The 8,953-nt window shown below is 45.9% G+C and overlaps 1 protein-coding gene across 2 annotated transcripts in view; it reads left to right on the top strand.

Annotated features, from left to right (window-relative positions):
* LOC118429159 (glutathione hydrolase-like YwrD proenzyme) overlaps window positions 1-8,953 on the top strand; it is an 82,987-nt gene that overhangs the window by 3,769 nt on the left and 70,265 nt on the right. Inside the window, exon 1 of one of the 2 annotated variants that reach the window (XM_035839582.1) lies at window positions 876-1,005. The exons of the other annotated variant lie outside the window; for it this stretch is intronic. The gene's annotated coding sequence lies outside the window, so the exon portion shown is untranslated. Of the gene's footprint in view, window positions 1-875; window positions 1,006-8,953 lie in introns of those variants that run through there. 2 annotated transcript variants of the gene reach the window in all.

Raw genomic sequence — 8,953 nt, 5'->3', positions numbered from 1 at the left:
TGTTACTCTACGTCGCTCTACGTGGTACACAAGATTCTGTCCGGTCGACCTGGGTGATTTGGAGTTCCTTCGGCTCGGCTGGATACCACTGTTACGAACTTGCACGTCCACGCTTGGAATTCTGCAACGACTATGTGATAAATGCGGCTGCCGACATCATAATGTACAGAGCTGAATTCAAGAGACCTACAGGAATTTTCTGTCATCAAACTTGGAGCGACTGCACAGTGGAGCAAGGACAACGTTTATAACGTCCTGGAGGGGAGCGACTGCGGATAACAACCCCAAAACAACGGGATGGAGGACCGACGAACCTTTGGAAGCTAAAGGGGCGACAGCACTAAGTACATATGAAGGAACGCGTCAGGAGCGGTCGACTCTCAAAAAACAAAACGAAAATTAACGAAAGATAATTCACCATTCAGAAAGAATAAAAGCAAACACATTGTATACAGGGGAAGGGAAAATCTGGGAGGGTAAATTTTTGGGCTGGGAAAGCCCGGGCAGTGAAAATGGCGCTGCTTTTAATGACAAAGGGTGTAATTACGGCGCAGTCGAGCCCCGGGAGATAATTAGGTGATAATTAGCAGTTACGTTATGCAACAGTCATTCGCACACAAAAGCATACGTCGATAGTTTCCACGCGTACGCACAAGTGTACTAAGAGGGCACAGCTAGTGCACACGGGTTTCCACAGGAAGGGCACGTTATGCACACGCGAGTGGTCCGTTTCCACGGGTTTGCACGGGTGTCCCATGTGGGGGCACGTCACGTTCGCACAGTGGGCACTCGTGGGAACCCGTTGACACTCTGAATTTACTTGCATGTGTACACGGGTTTGCAAAGCGGAAATCTGTGTTTTCGCGCAGTGGAAACACCATGTGCCCACGTCGAGCGGAGATTTAAACGTTAAACAAGGACCACAACAATAACAAGGGATTCTGCGCGGGGATATTCTACGGAAGATTGTGGGACTGGTCGCCTGGTGGTACACACATGCCTAAGGTAGGTGGCTTCCTCGTTACAATTTGTTAAATACAGGTATGAATGGGCCGTTAACATTCATTGTTAATAACACATGCGCTACAAATAAACGCTAGCTAGCTAACGCTAGGCCATGTTGATATATGACATCCGTGCGCGCATGAATTTTCGGCCGTTTCCAAGATTAAAAAAGTTTTCAGCCATGTAAATACTACATAGCAGCTTCAAAATAAGACTATACATGCCGTGGGTTGGCAAAAAAATCTCTGATTGATAGACTGTCAAATATTAGCTGAGAATTACGATCAAAATGGTGGACGTTTTCCGCGAATTCCGTGTTGTTGTTGTTTTTTGTGCGTGTGTTTTCCAGTTCATAAATTGCGTTTAGGAACAATGTAAAAAGTTATGTAATGGTCTAGTCGATGTAGCCAAGTCTCTTAAAAAATATCCAGCCCGTTCTATAGGCAATGTTTGTTGCACACCTTTCTAACAGGGCGGCTTCACGGTTGAGATCTAGCTAGCTTTATTTGGTGCTGTATATCACAGGCAGTTGATGGGTGGAAATGGACATAAAGATAATTCTTTCTGTGCAAAAATTGCGGCCTTGTGAAAAAAAAATCGATGAACGCGCCCAACGGTTCGCCATGTATGGTCATGATAGGGCAAATTTCAGTATTTCCGGACAGGCGCAGAGCACCCAGTGTCAAAATGATTAGGTACCATTGGCAAAAGTGCCTGTAGAAATGTTTTTCTTGAGATATGTTTGCATTTTGGAGGTACATATTATGGGTATGGGTTATAGTCTGTATATTGTGTTGACCCCCCCCCCCCAGATTTTTAGTGATATTTGTAGTTGCAGTAGGCCTTAGTACGTTAGGTGTTTTGGTGTTGCTTACAGGCAGTGAAAAGGGGTGAAAAGGCCACCACCTATGTTTTGATGACATATGATAGAATTCCGCCATACAATTTATCCTTTTTTGTCGTCAAATTACTTTTTCGAGGCCGGACAACCATGTAAGCCTGCGTAACCCTGCCCACATGTCTTACTATGATATTCAAGTGTTGAAAGTAACGCACACTTTGTTTGAAATTTCGGAAGTCCAACTGTAAGGGGTCGCTTTTTTGCGGTTACCGAAGGGTTCGCTTAGCGGTTAGCGGTTGTCCCCCAGGTGAGCCTTCATTCGTATGTAGAAAAGTTACAAAGTAATTTTGGGTACTCAAATCACTTTCTTCCGTTTGCCCACATGTCTTACAATGGTATTCAAGTGTTGAAAGTAACGCACACTTTGTTTGAAATTTCGGAAGTCCAACTGTAAGGGGTCGCTTTTTTGCGGTTACCGAAGGGTTCGCCTAGCGGTTAGCGGTTGTCCCCCAGGTGAGCCTTCATTCGTATGTAGAAAAGTTACAAAGTAATTTTGGGTACTCAAATCACTTTCTACCGTTTGCCCACATGTCTTACACATGTCTTACAATGGTATTCAAGTGTTGAAAGTAACGCACACTTTGTTTGAAATTTCGGAAGTCCAACTGTAGGGGGTCGCTTTTTTGCGGTTAACGAAGGGTTCGCCTAGCGGTTAGCGGTTGTCGTCCAGGTGAGCCTTCATTCGTATGCAGAAAAGTTACAAAGTAATTTTGGGTACTCAAATCACTTTCTACCGTTTGCCCACATGTCTTACAATGGTATTAAAGTGTTGAAAGTAACGCACACTTTGTTTGAAATTTCGGAAGTCCAACTGTAAGGGGTCGCTTTTTTGCAGTTACGGCAGCCTTCGCTTAGCTTTTAGCGGTTAGCGGTTGTCCCCCAGGTGAGCCTTCATTCGTATGTAGAAAGGTTACAAAATAATTTTGGGTACTCAAATCACTTTCTACCGTTTGCCCACAAGTCTTACAATGGTATTCAAGTGTTGAAAGTAACGCACACTTTGTTTGAAATTTAGGAAGTCCAACTGTAGGGGGTCGCTTTTTTGCGGTTACCGAAGGGTTCGCCTAGCGGTTAGTGGTTGTCCCCCAGGTGAGCCTTCATTCGTATGCAGAAAAGTGACAAAGTAATTTTGGGTACTCAAATCACTTTCTACCGTTTGCCCACATGTCTTACAATGGTATTCAAGTGTTGAAAGTAACGCACACTTTGTTTGAAATTTCGGAAGTCCAACTGTAAGGGGTCGCTTTTTTGCGGTTACCGAAGGGTTCGCCTAGCGGTTAGCGGTTGTCCCCCAGGTGAGCCTTCATTCGTATGTAGAAAAGTTACCAAGTAATTTTGGGTACTCTAATCACTTTCTACCGTTTGCCCACATGTCTTACAATGGTATTCAAGTGTTGAAAGTAACGCACACTTTGTTTGAAATTTCGGAAGTCCAACTGTAAGGGGTCGCTTTTTTGCGGTTACCGAAGGGTTCGCTTAGCGGTTAGCGGTTGTCCCCAAGGTGAGCCTTCATTCGTATGTAGAAAAGTTACAAAGTAATGTTGGGTACACAACTCACAGCCCACAGGTTTTATTATGATATTCAAGTGTTGAAAGTAACGCACACTTTGTTTGAAATTCCAAAAGTTCAATCGTACTTATGGATTTGCTTTGCGGTTACCTAAGGGTTCGCTTAGCCTTAGCGGTTATCCCCCAGGTTAGCCTTTATTCTTATGTAGAAAAGTTAGAAAGTAATTTTGGGTACTCAAATCACTTTCTACCGTTTGCCCACATGTCTTACAATGGTATTCAAGTGTTGAAAGTAACGCACACTTTTCGGAAGTCCAACTGTAAGGGGTCGCTTTTTTGCGGTTACCTAAGGGTTCGCTTAGCGGTTAGCGGTTGTCCCCCAGGTGAGCCTTCATTCGTATGTAGAAAAGTTACAAAGTAATTTTGGGTACTCAAATCACTTTCTATCGTTTGCCCACATGTCTTACAATGGTTATCAAGTGTTGAAAGTAACGCACACTTTGAAATTTAGGAAGTATAACTGTAAGGGGTCGCTTTTTTGCGGTTACCGAAGGGTTCGCTTAGCGGTTAGCGGTTGTCCCCCAGGTGAGCCTTCATTCGTATGTAGAAAAGTTACAAAGTAATTTGGGGTACACAAATCACTATCTTACCTCTGTCCACGGGTTTTACTATGATATTCAAGTGTTGAAAGTAACGCACACTTTGTTTGAAATTCCAAAAGTTCAATCGTACTTATGGATTTGCTTTGCGGTTACCTAAGGGTTCGCTTAGCCTTAGCGGTTATCCCCCAGGTTAGCCTTTATTCTTATGTAGAAAAGTTAGAAAGTAATTTTGGGTACTCAAATCACTTTCTACCGTTTGCCCACATGTCTTACAATGGTATTCAAGTGTTGAAAGTAACGCACACTTTGTTTGAAATTTCGGAAGTCCAACTGTAAGGGGTCGCTTTTTTGCGGTTACCTAAGGGTTCGCTTAGCGGTTAGCGGTTGTCCCCCAGGTGAGCCTTCATTCGTATGTAGAAAAGTTACAAAGTAATTTTGGGTACTCAAATCACTTTCTACCGTTTGCCCACATGTAGAGTTTTCTTCGGCCAGGTAGCATAGGAAACGGCTGGTTCCATTTTAGGCCGCTCTTCGCTCGAAATCTACGTCACAGACATGTTGTCCAGGGCTCGGTAGTCAAAATAGACATTGTGCTTCCGCATGTGCCTGTCAGGCCTCTCCTCGAGGTAGCAGAACACAGTATTTATGATCATTTATGCGTGACGCGGGTACATAAAATAGTACGGATAAATTTGTTGAAGGAGAGGTAAAAGGCATTGTTTGAGAGGCAGCCAGATATAACATGTGCTGCGTGGTCACGGAAGGTGCCGACTCTGAGGCCGAATATGATTTGGGTGGTGCAATTACGCAACTGCCCTTCTAGTGTGAGCCAGCTGCAGTTATTTGAACTCCGCAGAGCGGCGTTTCAAAGTGGGCGCGAGAAGGCCTACAGGATGTTGAAAAAAAATATTTTGTGGCTTGTACCCTGGACTCGAACATATTCCTAAAGTGCACCCTTCCCATATTTTTTTCCGCGCCGAAGCCAGTCCACTTTGTAGCCCTTAACTATAGAAATCCCCATTGGCCGAAAATGTGTTCTGCTCCCTTCAAAGCAATTAATGCTGGGAGAAACCACTGTGGTGTCTCAGGTAGACTATTGCACCTCCACCTAACACGACAGTTATTTACCTTTCAGAATTATAGCTCCCGAGTCTCTTCTGTCCTCTACGCGCATCTTCAGGTGCACAATGTACGTGTGGGTCTTCGGAGCTTTAAGGCAGCCCCAATTTCCTTTCTCTGCGTACCGAATATGGTACCCAAACCAATCTGCAAGACCGGAACAAAACTTTTGTAATACCAGGTCAAAGCTCAAATCTGACCGGAGTCGGTAATATAGGGCAAATTTCAGTATTTCCGGACAGGCGCAGAGCGCCCAGTATCAGCCTACTCAAAATGATTAGGTACCATTGGCAAAAGTGCCTGTAGATATGTTTTTCTTGAGATATGTTTGGATTTTGGAGGTACATATTATGGGTTAGGGTTATAGTCTCTATATTGTGTTGAAAAAAACCCCCAGATTTTTGGTGATATTTGTAGTTGCAGTAGGCCTTAGACGTTAGGTGTTTTGGTGTTGCTTACAGGCAGTGAAAAGGGGTGAAAAGGCCACCACCTATGTTTTGATGGCATATGATAGAATTCCGCCATACAATTTATCCTTTTTTATTCGTCAAATTACTTTTTCGAGGCCGGACAACTACGTAACCCTGCCCAGAAGTTACAAAGTAATTTTGGGTACTCAAGTCACTTTCTACCGTTTGCCCACATGTCTTACTATGATACTCAAGTACTAGTATTGAAAGTAACGCACACTTTGTTTGAAATTTCGGAAGTCCAAATGTAAGGGGTCGCTTTTTTGCGGTTACCGAAGGGTTCGCTTAGCGATTAGCGGTTATCCCCTAAACAGAGCCCGTATACTCAAAAATATCTCGAGAAGGAAGTATCCGAATATTTTTCGGGTTGCGCCTTTCGATTCCTTGCTATTCAACCTTTCCAACCATACCAAGTTTGCCGGGCCGGAACTTAAAGTCTAAGCTACAGTCGCTTCATTAAGTCAACCCTACCCGGTGCCGTGACCGGCGGTGTTTAGAAGAAGGGGCTAGCGGTTGCGCCTAAAGAGAGCCCGTATACTCAAGAATATCTCGAGAAGGAAGTATCCGAATATTTTGCGGTTTGCACCTTTCGATTCCTTGCTATGCAACCTTTCCAACCATACCAAGTTTGTTGAGTCGGAACTTAAAGTCTAAGCTACAGTCGCGTCATTAAGTCACCCCCTCGCCGGTGCCGTGACCGGCGGTGTTAAGGAGAAGGGGCTAGCGGTTGCGCCTAAACAGAGCCCGTATACTCAAGAATATCTCGAGAAGGAAGTATCCGAATATTTTGCGGTTTGCACCTTTCGATTCCTTGCTATGCAACCTTTCCATCCATACCAAGTTTGTCGAGTCGGAACTTAAAGTCTAAGCTACAGTCGCGTCATTAAGTCACCCCCTACCCGGTGTCGTGACTGGCGGTGTTTAGGAGAAGGGGCTAGCGGTTGCGCCTAAACAGAGCCCGTATACTCAAGAATATCTCGAGAAGGAAGTATCCGAATATTTTGCGGTTTGCACCATTCGATTCCTTGCTATGCAATCTTTCCAACCATACCAAGTTTGCCGGGCCGGAACTTCAAGTCTAAGCTACAGTCGCCTCATTAAGTCACCCCCTAGCCGGTGCCGTTACCGGCGGTGTTTAGAAGAAGGGGCTAGCGGTTGCGCCTAAACAGAGCCCGTATACTCAAGAATATCTCGAGAAGGAAGTATCCGAATATTTTGCGGTTTGCACCTTTCGATTCCTTGCTACGCAACCTTTCCAACCATACCAAGTTTGCCGGGCCGGAACTTAAAGTCTAAGTTACAGTCGCGTCATTAAGTCACCCTCTACCCGGTGCCGTGACCGGCGGTGTTTAGGAGAAGGGGCTAGCGGTTGCGCCTAAACAGAGCCCGTATACTCAAGAATATCTCGAGAAGGAAGTATCCGAATATTTTGCGGTTTGCACCTTTCGATTCCTTGCTATGCAACCTTTCCAACCATACCAAGTTTGCCGGGCCGGAACTTAAAGTCTAAGCTACAGTCGCGTCATTAAGTCAACCCTAACCGGTGCCGTGACCGGCGGTGTTTAGGAGAAGGGGCTAGCCGTTGCGCCTTAACAGAGCCCGTATACTGAAGAATATCTCGAGAAGGAAGTATCCGAATATTTTGCGGTTTGCACCTTTCGATTCCTTGCTATGCAACCTTTCCAACCATACCAAGTTTGCCGGCCCGGAACTTAAAGTCTAAGCTACAGTCGCGTCATTAAGTTACCCGCTACCCGGTGCCGTGACCGGCGGTGTTTAGGAGAAGGGGCTAGCGGTTGCGCCTAAAGAGAGCCCGTATACTCAAGAATATCTCGAGAAGGAAGTATCCGAATATTTTGCGGTTTGCACCTTTCGATTCCTTGCTATGCAACCTTTCCAACCATACCAAGTTTGCCGGGCCGGAACTTAAAGTCTAAGCTACAGTCGCGTCATTAAGTCACCCCCTACCCGGTGCCGTGACCGGCGGTGTTTAGGAGAAGTGGCTAGCGGTTGCGCCTAAACAGAGCCCGTATACTCAAGAATATCTCGAGAAGGAAGTATCCGAATATTTTGCGGTTTGCACCTTTCGATTCCTTGCTATGCAACCTTTCCAACCATACCAAGTTTGCCGGGCCGGAACTTAAAGTCTAAGCTACAGTCGCGTCATTAAGTCACCCCCTACCCGGTGCCGTGACCGGTGGTGTTTAGGAGAAGGGGCTAGCGGTTGCGCCTAAACAGAGCCTGTATACTCAAGAATATCTCGAGAAGGAAGTATCCGAATATTTTGCGGTTTGCACCTTTCGATTCCTTGCTATGCAACCTTTCCAACCATACCAAGTTTGCCGGGCCGGAACTTAAAGTCTAAGCTACAGTCGCGTCATTAAGTCACCCCCTACACGGTGCCGTGACCGGTGGTGTTTAGGAGAAGGGGCTAGCGGTTGCGCCTAAACAGAGCCCGTATACTCAAGAATATCTCGAGAAGGAAGCATCCGAATATTTTGCGGTTTGCACCTTTCGATTCCTTGCTATGCAACCTTTCCTACCATACCAAGTTTGCCGGCCCAGAACTTAAAGTCTAAGCTACAGTCGCGTCATTAAGTCGCCCGCTACCCGGTGCCGTGACCGGCGGTGTTTAGGAGAAGGGGCTAGCGGTTGCGCCTGAAGAGAGCCCGTATACTCAAGAATATCTCGAGAAGGAAGTATCCGAATATTTTGCGGTTTGCACCTTATGATTCCTTGCTATGCACCCTTTTCAACCATATCAAGTTTGCGGGGCCGGAACTTAAAACCTAAGCTACAGTCGCTTCATTAAGTCAACCCTACCCGGTGCCGTGACCGGCGGTGTTTAGAAGAAGGGGCTAGCGGTTGCGCCTAAACAGAGCCCGTATACTCAAGAATATCTCGAGAAGGAAGTATCCGAATATTTTGCGGTTCGCACCTTTCGATTCCTTGCTATGCAACCTTTCCAACCATACCAAGTTTGCCGGGCCGGAACTTAAAGTCTAAGCTACAGTCGCGTCATTAAGTCAACCCTAACCGGTGCCGTGACCGGCGGTGTTTAGGAGAAGGGGCTAGCCGTTGCGCCTTAACAGAGCCCGTATACTCAAGAATATCTCGAGAAGGAAGTATCCGAATATTTTGCGGTTTGCACCTTTCGATTCCTTGCTATGCAACCTTTCCAACCATACCAAGTTTGCGGGGCCGGAACTTAAAGCCTAAGCTACAGTCGCGTCATTAAGTCAACCCCTACCCGGTGCCGTGACCGGCGGTGTTTAGAAGAAGGGGCTAGCGGTTGCGCCTAAAGAGAGCCCGTATACTCAAGAATATCTCAAGAAGGAAGTATCCGA

This window comes from Branchiostoma floridae, chromosome 13, assembly GCF_000003815.2.
Source record: "Branchiostoma floridae strain S238N-H82 chromosome 13, Bfl_VNyyK, whole genome shotgun sequence".
Lineage (NCBI taxonomy): Eukaryota > Metazoa > Chordata > Leptocardii > Amphioxiformes > Branchiostomatidae > Branchiostoma > Branchiostoma floridae.
The sequence above is the reverse complement of the archived record's forward strand: the minus strand, read 5'-3'. Positions and strand labels throughout refer to the sequence as shown.